The sequence below is a fragment of the Erinaceus europaeus genome, chromosome 2 (genome assembly GCF_950295315.1).
Source record: "Erinaceus europaeus chromosome 2, mEriEur2.1, whole genome shotgun sequence".
Classification (NCBI taxonomy): domain Eukaryota; kingdom Metazoa; phylum Chordata; class Mammalia; order Eulipotyphla; family Erinaceidae; genus Erinaceus; species Erinaceus europaeus.
Window position 1 is genome coordinate 98,795,345 of NC_080163.1, and position 22,237 is coordinate 98,817,581.

The following is a 22,237-nucleotide window of genomic DNA, read 5'->3' on the forward strand; positions in this document are numbered from 1 at the left end:
CCAAGCCCCAGCTCCCCACCTGCAGTGGGGTAGCTTCACAAGCAGTGAAGTGGATCTGCAGATGTCTATCTTTCTCTCCTCCTCTCTGTCTTCCCCTCCAGAGTTCCTCTCTCTCCTATCCAACAACAACAATAGCTATAACAACAATAACAACTACAACAAGAGCAACAAAATGGGAAAAATGGCCTCCAGGAGCAGTGGATTCATAGTGCAAGCACTGAGCCTTAGCAATAAGCCTGGAGGGAAAAGTATATAAAAATAAAAAATATTGCATTGTATACATTATATTAGATATTAATATATGTAGTGTGTTGTGATATGCAATATAATGTGTCATATGAGATTACAGAATTTATGTTATATGGAAAATAATTCCACAACACATGAATATACAAAAACATATAACAAAATAATGTATGAGTTAATAAAAATTAAATAAATATAAACATAAGTAGAGGTAATCAAAAGAATGAAAGTACTAGTGTTACCAAGCTGAGAGGCCTATTTAAATTTCACTGACATGACTAACCTGAAAGATTATGAAGCCTTCCAATTGCACTCAATTCCCATATTGGCAAAAGAAATTATGGAGGGAATTGGCAGTGGAGGTTGTAATTTTTTAAATTTCCATTATCTGTGTGACCAAGCCAGAGAACAAAGATATGTGTTTAATTTAAACCAAGATATAAAAAATTGAATACACATACACACAATCTATGAACCATGCCTTTTATTCAGAGACAAAAAGAGTCTAATGAAAAAATAGTACACAATTTCTGAGTTGAATATGCTAAAAATAGCATATTTTCTGAATTGTTTAATGGAGAATATTTAAGAAATTAAACAATAAAAAATCTCTGGGATTTTCTATCAGTGAAAGTTGACACATGGTACAACATTTCCATTTCAGGGAAGCTACATATTATAATACATAAAATAGTTCATAATTTTGGGGATTTCTATGTTTACAGTACTTTCTGACTCATAGATGCTGATTTTGCTATTTTAGATGAAGCTGGTGATTTCCTGCAGTTAGACTGATCACTTTCATTTGGATCAATAATTCCTGTGTGCTCTGTCAAGTTCGTCTCTTAGGTGATTTAATGTCCTCCAACCTGTTGCTCCCTGTGATGCCTTCAAACTTAATCATTTTTATAGTTTCTTTGGTCTCTTCAGCCTACTTCATTAATTTTCTTCTTTCACAGTACTTAAAACCAGGCTAAATTAGTGCAACTAAGAAAAAAAGTATTAAACGAAGCAACAAAAAGAGTCTCATACGTGTTTCAATTATTTTGGGGGCTGGGCCACTATCAACACTACCTCCAAGACCTGGATGTTTGCAGGGGGGACTCCATCCTAGATTACAATGGCAGTGTTGTTTATTGTTGCAGACTCCATTCATTTTACAGAACTCAAGGGAACAAGGACTTTTCAGATCTGACATAGGGACACACCTCCTTTCGATGCAGATATGCTTTGCACCACATTCTGTGCCATCTTTCACTTCACCAATATCAGGAATAGTCATCCCAAAATGGTAGTCAGTGCCCCAGCAGGCTGTGCCATCAAGAGAAGTCCAATGCACAGTACTATGTTACTCAGAAGAGGAATTTTATTCACGTTCACACACTGAACCCTTCCACACAGTAAATTTTGAATATCACGTTGTATATAAATGTGTTCATGGAAGCCACAGTAACCAAAACGGTCACCTCGTGTATTCATCTCTTGGTAGCATCTATCATTTGCATTCTTGGCTCATTTACTAAAAATTTTCCCACACTGTTCATCACGATTATTGCATCTCTTTTCATAGCAGTAACCACCTGGGCATGGCATGCCCCCCATGCACATACACATCCTGTACCATCAGATCCACAATTATAGTTTGTGTCCCATACCACTCTTACATATGCCTTGCCAAGGAGACCAGAGTAACCTCGATTTACAAAAATATGAGCAACATCATGTGGCACACAATTAGTAAAGCTGGTTTGCTTCCATGTGCAAAACTCTCATAAGAGACTATCCATGCTATCTGTTGGCATGGGGTTTTGGCTAGTCCAGATCTCAAGTCCAGTAAAAATCACCTCCACATCTGTTAAAATTTTCGGCGGCTCTAGCTGGCCCGGCTAGCTTCACGGGCGGGTAACAGAGACACGGAGACAACGGCTGGGCAGGGAAGCTGTATTTCTTTATTCAGGAACAACGATTCATAAACTAAACCAAACTAATCACTAAACAGAACTCTGCTGTCTCTTTGCGGTGGCGCAAGCACTCTTTCTTACTCTCGAACTCAGGAACCCTCTAACTCTCGAACTCAGGAACTCTGGACTTCCGAACTCTGGAACTCTGCAACCCTCTCTCGGGATTCCCAGGGGTGGGGCCAAGCGGGCCCGCGAAAACTAACTGGACTGATCCAATTCTCTTGGCGGGGGAGATCTAGAACAACCCAATGTAAAGCATACAACACACATCCGGTGAATTTAAAAAGAAAGCTATTCCATTCAGTACAGTGCATACATCAGCATACACATTTGAGACATTGCTGTTGCTATGAATATACCTGTTGTGATCCACCACCACTGCCAGTTCTAAATACCGCCTGTGGGTCCACCAGCCTTCATACCCACTCTGCATCAAAGTGGCATTGTCACTCTCCAGAGCCTTTAGCTGCCATTCTATTTCTTCACCTGTCAATCCACATCTCAAGGGTGGGGATGTATCCTTGTGTTCCATCCTATACATCAGGTGTTCAAATGTATCTGAATGGTTTCGAGGTTTGATTTCATAAGCAATGTCATGTATCTGGAGCATTCCTCTAAAACCACCAAAACAGCTACTCAGGGCCACGAGGGACTCTGGATATGGCCACATATCCATGGTAGAAATAGTCACTCTGGACAAAGGACTGGTCCTCAAGGAGAACACCCTGGTCTGTGTAGGTGAACACTGGCATGTGTCTAGCCAGCAAATTCTTGTTGACTTTCATGTGGATGATGTGTGTCTGGCTTCCAAAATGCAAGCTGTAAGATATCCAGCCTGGGGGCCTCATGCTTCCACCAGTGCCTGTTATCTTCAAGGGTGTCACCACTTCTGGGAGACCTTGACTTTGAGAGTGCCCAAAGTGGGACAGTCCACAATGGAATAGAAATAATCTTCATCCAGAATAGAAGGGCTGTATGTCTCATATGCACCAAGGCCTCAGCCACAGCTGTTATGCAGCCAGCATTTGGAGCCATTGGTGACAGCTTCTAGGGGGCAGGGCAGGAAGCATCACTGTTCTGTCTCTTCTGTGAGAAGTCTGTGTGCAGTGCTGACTTTGACTGATCTTCCTCTGGGTGTAGTGTCAGACCAGCAATATGGGTATCCTATAAATAATACAAAAAAGGCAGAGACTGGGGTAGGATTATGAAGTAGCCATAAGAAGGCATAAGAGGCAGCCAAAATAATTTGATAAATAGAATTATCATTTGGCTTCAGATATGAATGACTTTGCAGTGCATTTCATTTGATCTGAAAGCAATTTGAAATAGAGTGATACTATGAGAGTAACTCTATATGTGACAAGTTGACACTTACTGAACAGAATGAAGGGCATTTATGTTATTTTGCACTATGCTACTATTTAAATACATATGAACATTTCTACAACCAACACACACACATATATATATATACATGTATATATATTTATATATATTGTCACTGGGATTTTTTAGTTCCTTTTTTAGTTCCTTTACCTCCTTCTTAGTTTTCTCTGACTTATCCTCTGTTTGACTAATTCTGTTTTCTGCTTCTCTTAATCTGCTTTCCTTTTCCTCAGATTTCTCATTCAGTTCAGCTATTTCTTTTTACTTTTCTTTCTTTCTTTCTATTTTACTTTGCTTAGTTACAGTATTTGCAGGTTATGCTAACAGGCCTCTTAGCGCAGGTATTTCACCTTTCAGTTCTCTACTTATATCAAGATAGCTACTATTTTCATTGACAGTCTCATTTGTTATTTCCCTATTTCTGATAGCATTTTCTTCAAAAGCTTTCTTTTCTCTTGTGATTAAGGCATTAATTAATGTTTGGATATTTTTCTCATTTTCAGTTGCTTCTGGCTTACTGGGAATTACTTCCAGACACCTATCATAATTTACTGTATTAACTGATTCAATTGCTTTAACCATTTTTCATTACTGTAGATTATATTTTTTTGTCTATTCATTCTTCAGTTGTTGTTTTGTTGAGTACTAGCCATAATAAATCAAAATCCTTTCACAAAGGAAATCACAAACCTGAGAAATCATAATAGCCACAGAAGCAAAGAATAAATCAGTTTAAACAAAACTAGTTATCCAGTCAACACCTCCACTCCAAAAACAAAATCAAGACTAAAAACAAGAAACAAAAGCAATAATAAACAAATAAAAAAGGCAAAGCAAGAATAGATAATCTCAAAATTCAGCTATGCAGTCTAGAGATAGTGGGAAGAGGAAAGAAAGGAGGAGAGAGAAAAAGAAAAAATACACTCTGAGTCAGACTACTTCTACAAGATAATTCACAAACATATCAGCAAACAAAAAAGACTTTCAATATTACTAGGAGGAGGAACAAAGAAAAGTGGAGAAAAGATAGAAAGAAAAATAAGCTCCTCCCACAACAAAGAGCCCACTCAATCACAAATCAATAGAAAAGCAAAAAAGACAATTTTGGTCAACCCGTAGAGAAGGGCAAATAGAAAAGAGCAAAAAAGATAAGAAAAAAATATAAACCTTAACAGTCAGTCTTCAGATTAAACTACTCCAGACTGAGTGCACACATCCTGACCCCCTTTCCAAACAAAGCAAAGACAAACAAGAGAAGCAAATATCAAACAAACTCAAGAGGTAGAGTGAAGAAATAAGGACAGACAGTCTTACTCAAGCAAAGTTGAAGAACACTATCCTCACAGCTCCAGCAGTGGTCCAGGATTGGTCAGGTATTTATTCACTCAGATAATCCTCCAGCCCCCTTCACAAAGGGGACAAAAAAAAGGGGGGGTTACTTCTGAAAAGATTCCCCTGCTGAGCTTTGAATCTTGATAAGTAGATGAACTTCACAGGAGCACCTCCCTGTCTACTGCTGGTTCCCCCACCCCTCTGGTGTGGAGGTTGGTGTTGGGGAAGGTTACAGATGGAAAGAGCAAACTTGATAGTCCACAGGCCAACTCTGTGTTTCCTTTATCCTTTCAGCCTCCCTTTGCCAGCATAAGGGTGGCTATAGGGCTCTTCCTTAGTTCCACCTAGACCCCCACCCCACCACCACCACCACCCTACCCCATATTCCTCTTCCACCACTGGCCTGGATATCCTACCCTTACTCAAAATTTTCAGGTTTAAAGCAGCCTCCTTGCAGAGCTCATGCCAGGTGTTGTTTCCAAGCCATCATCTTAACTGCCCAAATTGAATGAAATTTAAACAATTGGCAAACCATAAATCTTATGGAAGGAAGGAAGTTAAAGAAGTGTTAAGTGTAAAATAGATTCTGTCAAACTTGTATACATACATATTTCATAATTATAAACGATATTATTCAAACATAAGAGATTAATAAATATATGAGAATAAATTAATGAAATAGAAACTCTACAAAATTAGGACCTGCTTACTTGAAAATATTAGTGAAAGGAACAAATTTTGGCTAGATGACGAGAATATGAGGACATAAATATAGAAAACAGTGGAACAAGAACCAGGCAGAGGCGCACCAAGTAAAGTGTATATCTTACCAACCTCAAAGACCCAGTTTCAAGCTTCTGCTCCCTATTTGCAGAAGTTTCACGTCACAATAGTGAAGCAGGTCTGCAGGTGCCTCTCTCTCTCTTTCCCTCTCACTCTGTATCTCTCTATCCTTTCTCATATTCTCTCAATCCTGTCTAATAAAAATTACAAAGGTAAAAGTGGCTGCCTCGAGTGGAGGATTCTGGGACTGACCCTCATTAACTTTGGTGGAAAACAAAATGGAAAAAAAAAGAAATTAGTGGAACAGATTTAATGGTGATATATTCTTACATCGATGTTCATTGGGTATCACAAAAAATATACACATTAAATTGTATATGATGTAAAATAAATGTGTCTTTCCACAATCTTTTTTTTTTTTTTTTTGGAATGGCATAAGGATCCTGATTCAAGCCTCCAGCTCCCCACCTGTAGTAGAGTTGCTACACAGGTGGTGAAGCAGGTCTGTAAATGTCTATCTTTCTTTCTCTCTTCCTCTCTGTCTTTCCCTCCTCTCTCCATTTCTCTCTGTCTAACAATGACAACATCAATAACAACAATAAAAATAACAAGGGCAAATAAGGGGAAAATATATAATTTAAAAAAGAAAGAGCAGCAGATTCAATTAAAATAAGTTCAATCCCATACCTATGAAGAACCTGTTCTCAGAATACATCAGAATTTTCATGACTTGCTAATAAGATAAAAATGTACTAAGAAATTATATGTATCACTAAAAGGTTAATGGGAACTTTTCTTAATAGACTTCTCATTAGTGGAATGCAAATGAGAACCATAGGAAAATACCACTGTATAAATCTGAGAGATTATAACAAGATATAATGAATTTGGGTAAAAATTTAAAGAAACTCAATAGCATATATTTCTAGGAGAATGTAACCTGTTACAGACAGACAAATGAACTACTTTAAAATTTGGTTCTGAATAAAAGAACTAAAAACTAGTGATTGTAGATAATGTGGTTCCAAAATATGAAATGATAAGAAAAGGTAACTTTTTCATCAGTAGTATATAAAGGTGGAAGCCACTGTGTAGAGTGAAGAAAAATTCTGAAAACAAAGAGAAGATAAATATGTCCCTAAACTTTGATTAATGTCTCCACAGAAGTTAAATTTACTAACTACAAACAATATTTATTCTCAGGTCCTGTAACATGACGGCAGAGGAGGATCGAGTGCAGATTGAATTGATATGTGGAAAACTAAGAAACGTTACTATGTACAAACTATTACATTTACTGTTGCTGGAAAACCAGGAATTCCCCAATAAAGAAATTTAAACACAGACACACACAGACAGACAGACAGACACACACACACACACACACACATAATTATGGTATACACATTTTATACAATATAGTAAATAATTATTAAAATTACTTGAATGAGGGTATTCTAATGATATCACAAATACTTCAAAGAAGTATGAAATGTATAATTTAGGATAATGAGCTATCTGGAGTTTTATTTGTTTGTTTATTTTGGCCAGAACACCACTTAGGTCTGGCTAGGTGTTACTACTTGCAAAACTTGGAATCTCTGCACCCAAGTCCCCTATGTCATCATCTCCCCAGCCCTGTTGTTGATTTCCAAATGTACCACTTACTCTAGTATTTCAAGTACATCTCATTTGTTCACACAATGATTCTAACTGAAGCACAAGGTAGTTTTCCTCTGTAGATAGCAAATATCCTGCTTGTGTGAGTTATCCTATTACTCTTTGGTGAACCTCTGTGGTAAGTGGTAGATATGCATCAGTAGTTAATTGTTAAGTTTTTTTTTTTTTTTTAGAACTAATGAGATGGTACCAAATGTTCTCATCTCTTGTATGGTAATTGTTCAGGTAATAACTGACTTAAAGGCACAGTGCTAGAATGTTCACTTCTTCAGCAGTTTTATTTACATTGAGGAATATCTCAGTGTTTTCTTAGAACAATTTAACAGAAAATAGCAATGACCCACTGATTTTTCAAATTATATCTAGCATGCTTTGATCAAATCAATGAGCATTTTCTCAGGCATAATTTTGTTTAATTTCCTGTGATAATTGAATACTTACACAAGATTATAAGTGAAAATTCTTTAAGATTTGGTTATACTAAAATAGTTTTACAATAGTATTTACTTTTCCCCAGATTTTCAAAAATCCAAATTAAGTTGAGTATTTTTTTCATTATAGAGATATATATTACAATATTTCAAGTCTTAACTTACAGGTCTTACTGGAAAGATTCATACTATTCCATTTTCTACTTAAAATGTATAGTTTATAGTTGTTGTTCAAGCTATAACTCTGAGAAAGAAATTTTAATAACTACATAAAATATGAATATATATATATTAGGGAAATGCTATCATCAATAGTTTAACAGATTTTTATTTGAAATGCTGATGTCCCAGGCTCAGTCCCAGGCTTCACTACAGACAGAACTAAACAGAGCTCTGATAAAAATATAAATAAATAAATAAATAAATAAATATGACATAATTCAATATACTGTGATATTAACTTAAAATAGACCTAATAGGTTTTTCCAAAATGGATACCCCAAATCTTCTTCTACATTATTCCAGCCTTTAGATTCATGTTTAGTCAACAGTTTGTTCTGCTTTCAGTCTTAACTCTTTTTTTAGCCACTAGGTTCCAGATGCTACAATGATGTCAACCGGACTTACCAGGACAGAGGGCGACATCAATCTGTCCTGGATCCCTGCTTCCCCAGACCTCAGCCCCACTAGGGAAAAAGATAGAGAGGCTGGGAGTATGGATCAACCTGTCAACCCCCATCTTCAGTGGGGAAGTAATTATAAAAGCCAGACCTTCCACCTTCTGTACCCTATAATGATCCTGGGCCCATACTCCCAGACTATAAAGAATTGGAAAACTGACAAAGGAGTGAATGGGATATGAACTTCTGGTGGTGGGAATTATGTGATACTGTACCCCTCTTATTCTATGGTCTTGTCAGTATTTTAATTTTATAAATAAAATTTTTTAAAGAAATTTAAGCTATTTAAAAAATACATTTCCTATAGATTTAAGCTACTGTCTTCAGTGGTGAAGTGATCCAGTGAAAAATCCCTTATATTAACACAAACTATCACCAATTTTATTACATTTTTTAAATATTTGTTAATGAACAAGAGTAAGCTAGAACAACACTCTGGCACAGGTTATTCTGGGGGTCACACTCAAAACCTCATGTTTGTGAGCCCAGTGTTTATCCATGACTACACCATTCATTTATAATATTCAAGAGAAGATAAGAAAACATGGATTTGATAGTGCCCTATTTAAATATATTGAAAGAAGAATAAAAGGCCAGCTGCTTCCTAAAGTATTTGCATTATACTACTGTACATAAAATGTAACATTAGAAATAGTAGCTAAAATTCAAAGTGTTATATTAGGACTAAGGTCAATTTTTAAAAGCTCAATATCCATTAGATGTAAACTTTTCATTCATATAAGTAGGATTTATGACTGTTTACACTAACAGCGCAATCTATTAGGTGACACAAACTTTTACTTTGTTGTAGTTGTGGAGCAAGGCCTCATCAATGAATAGGCTCACTACTCCCAACCAGCTTCTTTGTTGCCTAGAAAGGACAGAAAGGAAGCAAGAAGAGATCACAGCCAGCACTAGCACTTCCATTAGTTCTATAGCACGTGGTGCCAGGGTTTAACTCTGGGTTGTTTATGTGGCAAAAGGCACATGCCCTAAAAACCAGTGGACAGTGATAATAGAACTGGTGAGTATTTTTCATCTGTTCAGCACCAATTTATTTTGTTTTTTTGTTTGTTTTTGCTATCATTTGTCTTTTCACTTTAAAATAATCTTAATAAAATATCTTCTAATTTGGTTGTGAAAAGGCTTGATCAGTTACTCTGGTTATTTTACTCTGTTTTTATAAAAATACATATAATAAATATAGCTAATATTAAAAATTTAATTAAAAATTTTATACCATTACCTCTATCTCTCCCCCTTTCTTTCTTCCAGTAATATTAGTTCTACTATCAGTTTCCACCAGTTTTTCTATTTGCTCTGTTGACCAACCTGATATATTTATATTGCACAGGAGTAAAATTGTTCTATACTTTCAAATTTTAAACTTTTTAGAGTTTTTCTAAATTTTATTAGTGATCTAACAATTATTAACTATACTGTAGGATAAGAATGGTACAATTTCATATAATCCCCACCAACAGAGTTTCATATCTCATCCCCTCCAGTGGAAGTTTCCCTATTCCTTATTCCCACCCACAGTATGGACCAAAATTCTTTGTGGGGTGCAGAAGGTGGAATGTATGGCTTCTGTAATTGCTTCTCCATTGAACATGGACTTTGACAGGTCAGTTCATACCCACAGCCAGTTTCTCTTTCCCTAGTAGAGTAGGGCTCTGGGGAGATGAAGTTCCAGGAAACATTGGTGAGGTCCTTTGCCCATGGAGTCAGGATGGTGACATGGTAGTATTTGCAACATGATAGTGGAAAAGCATTAGGATATAAAGCAGAAGAAATTGTTAAAAAAAAAAAAAAAAAAGAGGAACTTATGGTAAGAATAGAGTAGATGAAACTAAGGATCTTCATGTAGGAAGAAACTAGGAATTCTATTTTAGCTTTTTTCCAAGGGGCCCATGACTTTGGTAGTTTTTGCCTCATCCTGATAGCTAGCATAAAGATAGGCTAAAAGTATGGTCAGGGAAGATGGTGACTGGAACAGAATGGGAAAGCTGGATTAGGGCAAAGAGTATCTCCCTAATATGAGGAAAATATACTAATACCATTAACTTTGCAAATGTAAATAGCCTCTAGTTCATCTTTTTTCTTTTTTATTGTTGCAGCTTCAGCATCACAGGTTGATATTTTATTCAAGACAGAATTAGAAATACATATATACATAGAGAGAAAGAGTGACTGATGGGGGGGTGCTATCGCATCAAATTTCCTTCAGTCTGCTAGAAGTAGAGCTTGACCTTGGATCTCTTGCATATGAAAGCAAGTGCACTATGCAAGTGAGTGCTCTTCACTGTCAAACAATATATTATATTTTTAAATTTTAATATATAATGCTTTTTCTTTTATACTGTAAGTGGTCTAAGCCAAATTTCTATCAATGCTTAGTTTTCATTTTATGATATTGACACATGTACATAATTTTTATTTATTTAGAAATTTTAGTTAATGAATTGTATAACAATTTGAATATATGGTTTACTATTTTCATGTAAATATTCTTTTTAAATTTATATTTATAAAATGGAAATATTGAGAAGATGATAGGATAATAGGATATAATAATAATAATTCAACCCAATTCTCACCAACAGAATATCCTATCCCCTCCCTTGATATCCTATCCCCTCCCTTGATAGCTTTCCTATTCTTTATCCCTCTGGGAGTATGGACCCAAGATCATTATGGGGTGCAGAAGGTGGAAGGTCTGGCTTCTTTAATTGCTTCCTTGCTGAACATGGGCATTGGCAGGTCAATCCATACTCTCAGCCTGTCTCTTTCTTTCCCTAGTGAGACAGGGATCTGAGGATACAGGGCTCCAGGCCATATTGGTTGGGTCATCTGCCCAGGGAAGTCAGGTTAGTATCATTGTAGCATCTGGAAGCTGGTGGTTGAAAGAGTCAAGATATAAAGCAGAACAAATTTTTGACTAATCATGAACCTAAAGGCTAGAATACTGCAGATGAAGATTTGGGGTCTCCATTTTGGAAAAAGCTAGTAAGTCTATTTAGGTATATTCCAAGGCGCCCATGACTTTAGTTTTTGCCTCATCCTGACAGCTAATATGCAGGTGGCCCCAAGGTATTGTCTAGGGAGATAGTGTTAGAGTTGGTCAAAGGACTGGAAAGTTGGATCAGGAAAGATAGTAGCTCCCAAATATGGGGAGAATATATAAATATTGTTACCTGTAAATCCCATCAATTTGATCTGGAGCTTATATTTAGCACAGGAGCTTGTGGTCATGGCTAGGAACATTCCAGTCTGCATTAATTTCAAGACCCATCTTCCTCCAGTGACAAGAGTATGTTGTCCAACCTGCCTTCGTGAATGGAACAGTCCCTACCATTGTTGATCCCCATTGAGGGCAAGGTCCTATAGGGTCCCACAAAGGCATCTATTATGTTGTTCCTGATGGAGGTGACGAGTGACAGTGGAGAGAGGAATCTGTTAGAAGTCTAGGCCCAACAAGTTCTTGTGGGAATCCCAGCACTCCCTGACTAGAGTCCCAGGTGATGGGTTTGCCTGGTAGTGACAAAAGGAGTCCTCATTAAAATATGTTGGTCTCTTGCCCTTATTCAGCTTTTGTAGTCCTTTGTCTGACAAGGTTAGCTTTGGAGTGATTGAGGGAAATAGGAGGTAGGTGAGGAGGGTATCTAGGACTAATAAGAAACTTTTTATTAGGTACTTTATGGTGCAGTTTTTAGGTTTTTCTACTTGCTTGCTGCATTTATTGACTCACTGTAAATTATTGTACACTTTTTATTTAAGATATATATTTTCCCCTAACTTATGGATACATGTACATATATGCCCTATCTAATGAGCCCTTGTCTATATCTAGGTTTTGAGGCTTCGTTAGGAAGTGTACCACCCAAAATGGAATTAAGGAATTCTATGAACTAGGAAAGGTCTCAACAGAGCAATAAAGCTGGATAGTTGACATTCCAAGCCTGACTTCTCTGAACACAGTCCGAAGTGAAACATGTAAAGGTAGTACTGGTTGCATTGATTAAGTTGTGATTAGCAGATGTGGTATCGGTATGAATTGAGAAAAGCATTCAGGATAGCAAGCCCCACCCCAAGGTTTCCAAGGGAGAAATATGAGTTCTATATAGAATGGGGAAGGTTCCTGCTGTGTTAGGATTTAAGGCAATAAATAGTTGTTGTTAAAACCATATTATTTGGCAATTGGGTTAGATTTGAAAATTCCATTGTTAGGATTTCCAGTACCATACAAAACATCACCATAATTTATGTCCTTTAATGCTATTTACATATAGCTGTATCTTATAAAGTAATGCCACCAGTTGCTTCTGTTCTCCCTGGTCTAACTCTATAAGTGATTTAATATTTCAAAGAAGAAGTCACTATTAGAAATGTATTAACAATTTGAGCCCACTGGTAAAATTCAATCTGATTACCAAGTTGAAGTCTTGAGTGCTTAGATTGAAGGAATCTATACTCAGATCTATAGTCTATGCATCCAAAAGTTTGAGACAATCAATCTGTTTTCCCTCTCATATTAACTAAATAGTGATTTGTAAGACTATGAGTTTATAGGAGTGTATATTAACACCATTCCCACCACCAAAGATTTGTGTCCCCACCTCCTCACCCACCACAGTGATGCTGAACATCTACCCTTATCCTCCACCCCGAGATTTTTTACTTCAGTGCCATAATCCAAACTCAGTCAGATTTGATCATCCCAAACTTCCTCTTGTCTTTCTGACTTATCTCACTTAACATACTTCCTTATGGTTCCAACCAAGATGGGTCAGAGAAGGTGGGTTCATTATTTTTAATAGCTGCATAGTGGTCTTTATTATTATATGGCTTTGTCATTCTATCCTAAGATTAACTACAAAGTTGAGGAGCAGAAAGATGAATATGTTATATAAATAAAATTTATTTGCAACATTAAAATCAGTATTGTATGATTCAAGAAAACACATGCACTACCTTACAAATATTAAATTTACATGTGAAAATGAAATTCAACTTAAAAAATTGACTAATACCATCAATTAATGAAGAAGATCAGGTCAAAATATCACTTAGATAGCAATGATTTCAGGCAAGGTAAGTATATCCATAAATCAGGTAGAAATACCATTATTAATCTATTTTTAGAATTTTCATAATGATTATTGATTTGATCAGAGACAAACATGATTTATTAACTTCTGGAGTAATATCAAATGATTTTCAGTTCTTCATCAAAAATGAAATATTATGAAAGTCACTAGAGAAATTACACTATTTTGCACTAAAATTTTGCACTAAAATCCATCCCTAAGTGAACACCTCACTTTTGTCAGATATAGGTGCAGTTAACTTGAGATCCTGCTAATCTGAAAAGGCTCTTTACAAAATGTTTGTCTTTTGTACTTTCTAGAACAATTCCCATATAGACCAGCAATTAATTTACTTTTCATCTTGTCCATAAATTTCCTAGATGACTTAATCATTTTCTCAATTTTATTATTGATTATCATTTAATATGTTCAAAAGCCTACAATAGACTAAAAAGGACAATTTTCTGCCTATTCTAATTAAACATATGTCTGACATAAACCATGTATTTGAAGAGAGGCCAGAAAACACCATTACACTCTGAATTAAAGGCATCAAATAAAAGGCATCAACTTGACTGTACTTAAGTTGTAGAGAATTCAGACAATCTTGCTTTTACGCTTTCCAAGTCATTTCTTACTTTACATTGTTGATTTCAAGATTTCTCTATTGGAGTGTGTGAGTGGTTTGCATACAGCAAAGAAGGAATTCTATTCTCAGTTTTAATAATATGGCTCATTTTCCCTCTTTGTGTTTCTTAGTAAAATATGTTATATATTTTATACTTTAGATGGTTTATTTCACTCAATATTTCATAAGTTCATTGTGTGGTATGCATAGAACATTCCTTCTTAGTCCTGCATAGGATATCAGCATGTGAATATGTCACATGTTATTTCTCCAGATCATCTTCTATGAAAATTTTTTGATTTTCAGTTTGGGGCCATTGCAGTAAATATTTACATAAATATTTTTGTAAATGCCATTCAGTTGAAATGTGGAAGTACATTTGTAAAGTATTAATTCAGTTTTTTTAAAAATCATGCATATATAGGCTCAGGAATGAAAATGAATTCAAGAATTTTCCCAGTGTTTTAACCAGTTAAAACATCAACAACAATGCACTTTTTTTTTTTTAGCATCTCAAGAGGGATGAGGGTGAATGCATTACTAAGGGGGAGTTCATCCAATGGACTTTGGTACAGATACAAATTGTGACTTTGATCAATATGGGATAATTTTATGCCTTGTCCCCATCTCTTCCCAAATCTGTAACTTTTCACATTCTGGAAAGATGTGGTGAAGGCAAAGACAGTTCTTAAATCTCTACTCTACTAGACCAGTTATACATCTTTATTCAAACAGGGACTTTTATCTGATTTTCAGATATATTTCCTATATCTCAGACTCATCTTAATTTTCACTTATTTCTCTTGGTTTCCTGTTTGAGATATCATGCATTGAGCAGGCAAGAAATCTGTTACTCATTTCTCAGTAAAAATGATTGATATGAGTCGGGTGGTTCTCTTGGATAGTGCACTGCTTTTGCATGCACATAGCGCAGGTCCAAGCTCACCCCCCTAGCCCCATCACATTTAAATATCTTTTAAATATAATTCATATCATAGTTGATAAATCATCAACATACACAGTTCCTATCCAAGCAGTACAAGTGTTTCACATGAAGAGAGTCAAGTCATAGACTGCAATGCCTAAGGAGATTGATTTGTTTGCTACACAGAATAAAGAGATTCATGAGTAATGATTATTAAAACAATGGAGATGTTGGCTTAGATCTTTTAGAGTCAGCACTTACTCCATGAAATTAATAATATCACGCAAATGGTGAACCAGTCAGAAACTTAAAAAAGAAGTTAGGGGAAAGGGCAGTCAATAAAAGTCCTCTTCATTACAATCATTGGGATGCATTGGATCGACCTTCTCGTGGTGCATCCCGTGAGTACCCATTTATTGGGGAAACTGACGATCCTTCCTAGCCGACTGAATCCACATGGATCCCAGTCACTTTCAGAGCCAGCAACAAGCAGACCTCAGGCTCAACCTGACGCTATTGACTGGCTACGGAAGAAGGGCAAACGCTAGAAGAAGAATTACAATCACTAAAACAAACCTAGATATTGGGTACCTATGCTAAGGTGCACACACTTAATACCAACGTTTGCTCTGTAGCAGACCTGTTATGTGTAATGCTATGGTCAAGGTGGTCAGGCAATGGAAAATAACTTACAGGAACAAGGGGATTGACAAATCTAGATATGGTCATGGAGTAAAAGTGACTAAATGATCATACCTGGGGGAAAACAAGATAAGTCATTTAAAACGTGCACACACACACACACACACACACACACACACACACACTACCTCATACTAAAATCTACAACAGCTTAAGAAGCTCACTGAGAAACAAGTGAATTCAAGAAAACTGGGAAAAGGGTAGGGAAAATATCTTGAGACAAAGATAATTTGAACAGAGTGTTGCAGCCTATAGGAAGCAGAGGGAGCCATATTAGAATGCAGGCTCAGCCCAGAGATTGTGGATGACACAACATTGTTGCTGAGAGTGGCAGCGAAATAAGAGTGCCAGTATTCCCACCACTAGCTATTTTTCTATCTGAGCCAAACCATGGTAAAGTGAAACTCCCCCCGATGACTCTCCACCAAGACATACAAAAATATAGCCATAACACTACCTGCTGTTTCAACAGCAGAAACCATACTCAGGCAAAACCTGGAAAGAGTATTGCTGTCCAAAATCCCAGAAACTTAAAATAATGTCTGAGTTTGAATTCAGAAAGCATATTAAGAAGGCAATTTAAGACTGAAACCATCAAATAGAAACAGAAGTTAAGGATCTCAGTGATCATGTCACCAAAGAGCTAAAATTTCACAGAGAACTCTGAAGCAACCACTTGAAGCAAATGATATGCAGAAGCATACAAGGGCTTACAAAGGAGTCCTAATAAGTAGTAGAATAAATTAGCTTGTGGAGAGACTTAGCAGGACTAGTAGAAGAAACCATCACACTCTTAGACTATAAAGATGCTGAAGGTGAAAACATTAGTGAAAAATGAAGCAATTCTCTGTGAATTAGCAGACTTCATTAGAAGAAAAATTGTGAAAATTATTGGAATGCTTGAGTGTGAAGAAAAAGAGAGCATATCCAAAGAAATTATAGAAGAAAATATCATACACCTTGGCAATGTTCAAAATATAGAGGAGGATGAACAAAAAGTAAAATTCCTGAACCCTACAGAGCTCTTTCAATGAGACATCACAGTAACACTATTCAAAAGTAAAGAACCCTGAAGAAATACTGCAGGCTGCTAGGAAAAGGAAGAATTGAGAACCAGGGTGGTAGTGTACCTAGTGGAGTGCACATGGTACAATGTGCAAGGACCCAGGTTCAAGTCCCTGGTCCCATATGTAGGGGGAAAGCCTTGTAAATGGTGAAGCAGTGTTGTAGGTCTCTCTATATCTCTTTTTTTTCTCTCCTGCTATCTCCCCTTTCCCTCCCAATTTCAGGCTGTGTCTTTACAATAAATAAAAACAATAAAAAATCATTTAAAAAAGAATTTTACATACAGGGGCAGAACTAAAGCCTTTCACCTGACTCTCAACAAAAACTTGAAGAGATAGGAGGCAGTAGAATGATATATTTACAGTACTAGGAGATAAGGATTATCAGCAACAAATACTCTATCCTGCTAAGCTATCCATTAGGTATGAAAGAGAAATCAAAAACAGCCCAAACATACAGAAACTAAGGAATATATGGCCACCAACCCTTCCTTGCAAAAACTATTGAAATGAGTCCTACAGGAAAAGTAGCAAGTGGAGGGGGGGAGGGGGTCAGACGGTAGCACAGCATGTTAAGTGCACATGGTGCAAAGTGCAAGAACCAGGATAAGCATCCCATTTCAAGCCCCCGGCTCCCACCAGCAGGGAAGTCGCTTCACAGGCAGCAAAGCAGGTCTGCAGGTGTCAATCTTTCTCTCCCCCTCTCTGTCTTTCCCTCCTCTCTCTATTTCTCTCTTTCCTATTCCATACCCACAACTGCAATGACAACAATAATAAGGGTGACAACAACAAGGGTAACAACAAGGGCAAAAAAATGAGGAATATAGCCTCCAGGAGCAGTGGATTTATAGTGTAGGCACAGAGCCCAAGCAATTACCCTGGAAAAAAAAAAGTAGCAAGGGAACTCCAACTCTAAGTTATCTGTGGTAGAATAGAACTGGGAACACAAACGACAACAGCAAATGAAGTAGAAAGGAGAGAAGAAAGCAGAGAGTGGTCAGTGTCAGTGAAGCAAGGCTAACTAGTAAAGACCTAGACACCAGAATGGAAACTCTGAAAGTTTAATCTTAACTTCACCTTCACTGGAACCTGAAGGAAACCTGTTGGGTAGGATGAGTCAGGAATAAAAAGATAGATACTGGATGACTTGATATTTAGGTGAAACTTGGGAGACAGAGTCAGAAAGGGAGAGCACAGGATGAAATTTGAACTGGAAATGCTGTACGGCACCGTAGCAATGAAATCTGGCAAGGGAATAAAAAAGAGGGATTTGAGGAGGGGGCTTTGGAGTCCTTCATGGGATGGGAGGGAAGCTGAGAGTATTTAACAGTAATTCATTAACCTTTACCATGAATAAATACATAGCAAACCTAAAGATTTTTTAAATTTAGTTTTTATTTAAGAAAGGATAAATTAACAAAACCATAGTGTAGGAAGGGTACAACTCCACACAATTCCCACCACCCAATCTCCATATCCTATCCCCCCCCTTGATAGCTTTCCCATTTTCTATACCTCTGGGAGCATGGACCCAGGGTCATTGAGGGTTGCAGAAGGTAGAAGGTCTGGCTTCTGTAATTGCTTCCCTGCTAAACATGGACATTGACTGGTCGGTCCATACTCCCAGTCTGCCTCTCTCTTTCCCTAGTAGGGTGGGTCTCTGGGGAAGCAGAGCTCCAGGACACACTGGCGGGGTCTTCAGTCCAGGGAAGCCTGGCCGGCATCCTGATGACATCTGGAACCTGGTGACTGAAAAGAGAGTTAACATACGAAGCCAAACAAATTGTTGAGCAATCATGGACCTAAAGCTTGGAATAGTGGAGAGGAAGTGTTAGGGGGGTACTCACTGCAAACTCTAGTGTACTTCTGCTTTCAAGTATATATTTTGCACTAGTTTATGGATATGTGTGAACATATGCTCTCTCTCACAGAACCTGGTCTATATCTAGGTTTTGGGACTTTATTAGAAAGTTAACCACCTGGGATGGAATTAGAGAATACTATGAAAGGAAAGGTCTCACCTGAGTAATGAAGCTGAAGGGTTGTCATTCCACACGTGAAGTCTCCCTTCTGAGCTGAAGCATGTTGAGGTGGCAATAGTTGTGTTGATTAGGTTGCAATTGGCAGATGCAATATTATTTGATATGGATTGGGAGAGGCATGCAGGAAAGTGGGCCCTATCCAAAGGTTGCAGGTCTGGGGGAAATATAAGCTCTGTAGTGGAGATGTGAGGTTCCTGCTGTCTCAGGGTTCAAAAAGACAATGGGTAGTTAATGTTATCATCACATTATTTGGTAATTGGGTTAACTTTGAAAAGTCCTTTTGTTAGGGTTTGCTGTATAGTACCCAGTATCTTGTATATAGCCACGCCGTTGGTTGCTTCTGATCTACTTTGTCTAGGCTTTTGAGAGAGTCTGCATATCAAATACACAGCCTATATATTAAAAAGACTCAGTCTGTGTTTTAAAAACTTCGAGACATACAATTAATTTTCCCCCTCTCATATTAATTAACTAGTGATTTATATGACTACACTTTACTAGGAGTGTACATAAATGCCATTCCCACCACCAAAAGACTGTCCCATCCCACCCACCACCCACCGGCAGGAAACTGCATGTCTACCCCTCACCACAGGGTTTTTACTTTGGTGCCCTACTTTCAATTTAGTCAGATCCTGCTTTTAGTTTCCCTTTCAGATCTTCTTTCTAAACTTCTGTTGATGAGTGGGATCATCCATACTCATCTTTATCTTTCTGACTTAGCTCACTTAACATAATTCTTTCTAGCTCTGTCCGAGATCGGTCAGAGAAGGTGGGTTCATTGTTCTTGACAGCTGTATAGTATTCCATTGTGTATATATATCACAGCTTTCTCAGCCACTCATCTGTTGTTGGGCACCTGGGTTGCTTCCAGGTTTTAGCTATTATGAATTGTGCTGCTATGAACATAGGAGTACACACCTCTTTTTGGTTGGGTGTTATGGAGTCCTTGGGGTATAACCCCAGGAGAAGAATTACTGGATCATATGGAAGAACCATGTCTAGCCTTGTGAGAGGTTTTCAGACTGCTCTCCACAGAGGTTGGACCAATTTACATTCCCACCAGCAATGCAAGAGGGTTCCTCTGTCCCCACAGCCTCTCCAGCATTTGTTGCTGCTGTCCTTTTTGATGTATGCCATTCTTACAGGAGTGAGGTGGTATCTCAGTGTTGTCTTAATTTGCATTTCTCTGACAATCAGCGACCTCGAGCAGTTTTTCATATGTTTGTGTGCCTTTTGGATCTCCTCTGAGGTGAATGTTTTGTTCATATCCTCTGCCCATTTTTGGATGGGATCATTTGCTTTTTTGGTGCTAAGTTTGCTGAGCTCTTTATATATTTTGATGATTAGTTTCTTGTCTGATATATGGCATGTGAAAATCTTCTCCTATTCTGTGAGGGGTCTCTTTGTTTGTTTAATAGTTTCTTTGGATGTGCAGAAGCTTTTCAATTTGATGTAGTCCCATTGGTTTGTTTCTGCTTTAGCCTTTCTTGCAATTGGTTTTATTTCATCAAAGATGTCCTTGAGGTGTATGTTGGAAAGTGTTTTACTAAAGTTTTCCTCTAAGTATTTGATTGTTTCTGGTCTAACATCCAGGTCCTTGATCCATTTGGAGTTTATTTTTGTTTCTGGTGAGTTAAAGTGGTTCAATTTTCTTCTTCTGTATGTTACAACCCAGTTTTCCCAGCACCATTTATTGAAGAGAACCTCCTTCTTCCATTTAATGCTTTGGGCCCCTTTATCAAAGATTAGATGTCCATAGGTGTGGGTATTTATTTCTGAGCTTTCAATTCTGTTCCACTGGTCTGTGTGCCTATTTTTGTTCCAGTAGCATGCTGTTTGATGATGATGGCTTTATAATATAGTTTGAGATCTGGGATCATGATGCCTCCATTTCTGTTTCTTTTCCTCAAGATGGTTTTGGCAATTCTAGGTGTTTTCAGGTTCCAATTAAATGATTGTAGTGTTTGTTCTATTCTCTTAAAGAATCTTGGTGGAACTTTGATGGGTATTGCATTAAATTTGTAGATGGCTCTGGGGAGAATATTCATTTTGATGATATTTATTCTTCCAAACCATAAGCATGGGATATCTTTCCATTTCTTGGTATCAGTTTCTATTTCCTTGAGTAGTGACTCATAGTTTTCAGTATACAAGTCTTTCACTTCTTTGGTCAACTTTATTCCTAGGTATTTCATTGATTTTGCTGAAACAGTAAATGGGAGTGCTTTCTGGATGTCTTCTTCTTCAGATTTAGTGTTTGCATAAAGAAGTGCCACTGATTTTTGTAAATTGATTTTGTAGCTTGACACCTTGCTATATTGCCTAAGAACTTCCAGTAGTTTTCTGCTGTATTCTTTAGGTTTTTCTATGTATACTATCATGTAATCTGCAAATAGTGAGAGCTTGACTTCTTCCCTTCCAATCTGTATTCCTTTGATTTCTTGCTCTTGCCTGATTGCTATCACAAGAACTTCCAATACTATGTTGAAGTGTAATGGTGACAGTGGACAGCCCTGTCTAGTCCCCAATCTGAGAGGGAATGCTTTCAGCTTCTGTACATTGAGTATGATGTTAGCTGTAGGTTTGCTATATATAGACTCCACTATCTTGAGGAATTTACCATCTATTCCCATTTTTTTAAATTTTTTATTTAAGAAAGGATTAATGAACAAAAACATAAGGTAGGAGGGGTACAACTCCACACAATTCCCACCACCCAATCCTCATAACCCACCCCCTCCCATGATAGCTTTCCCATTCTCTAGCCCTCTGGGAGCATGGACCCAGGGTCATTGAGGGTTGCAGAAGGTAGAAGGTCTGGCTTCTGTAATTACTTCCCAGCTGAACATGGGCATTGACTGGTCGGTCCATACTCCCAGTCTGCCTCTCTCTTTCCCTGGTAAGGTATGTCTCTGGGGAAGCTGAGCTCCAGGACACATTGGTGGGTTCTTCAATCCAGGGAAGCCTAGCCAGCATCCTGGTGGCATCTGGAACCTGGTGATTGAAAAGAGAGTTAACATATGAAGCCAAACAATTCGTTGAGCAATCATGGATCCCAAGCTTGGAATAGTGGAGAGGAAGTGTTAGGGAGGTACTCACTGCAAACTCTAGTGTACTTCTGCTTCCAGGTATATATTTTGCAGTAGTTTATGGATACGTGTGCACATAAGCTCTCTCTCACAGAAACTGGTGTATATCTAGGTTATGGGACTTTGTTAGAAAGTGAACTACCTGAGATGAAATTAGAGTGTACTATAAAACAAAGGTCTCACCCGAGTAATGAA

The 22,237-nt window shown here is 37.5% G+C and overlaps 1 pseudogene; it reads right to left on the reverse strand.

Annotated features, from left to right (window-relative positions):
• Window positions 1-1,219: 1,219 nt before the first annotated feature.
• On the reverse strand, window positions 1,220-3,242 carry LOC107522805 (disintegrin and metalloproteinase domain-containing protein 25-like; annotated as a pseudogene).
• Window positions 3,243-22,237: the final 18,995 nt, after the last annotated feature.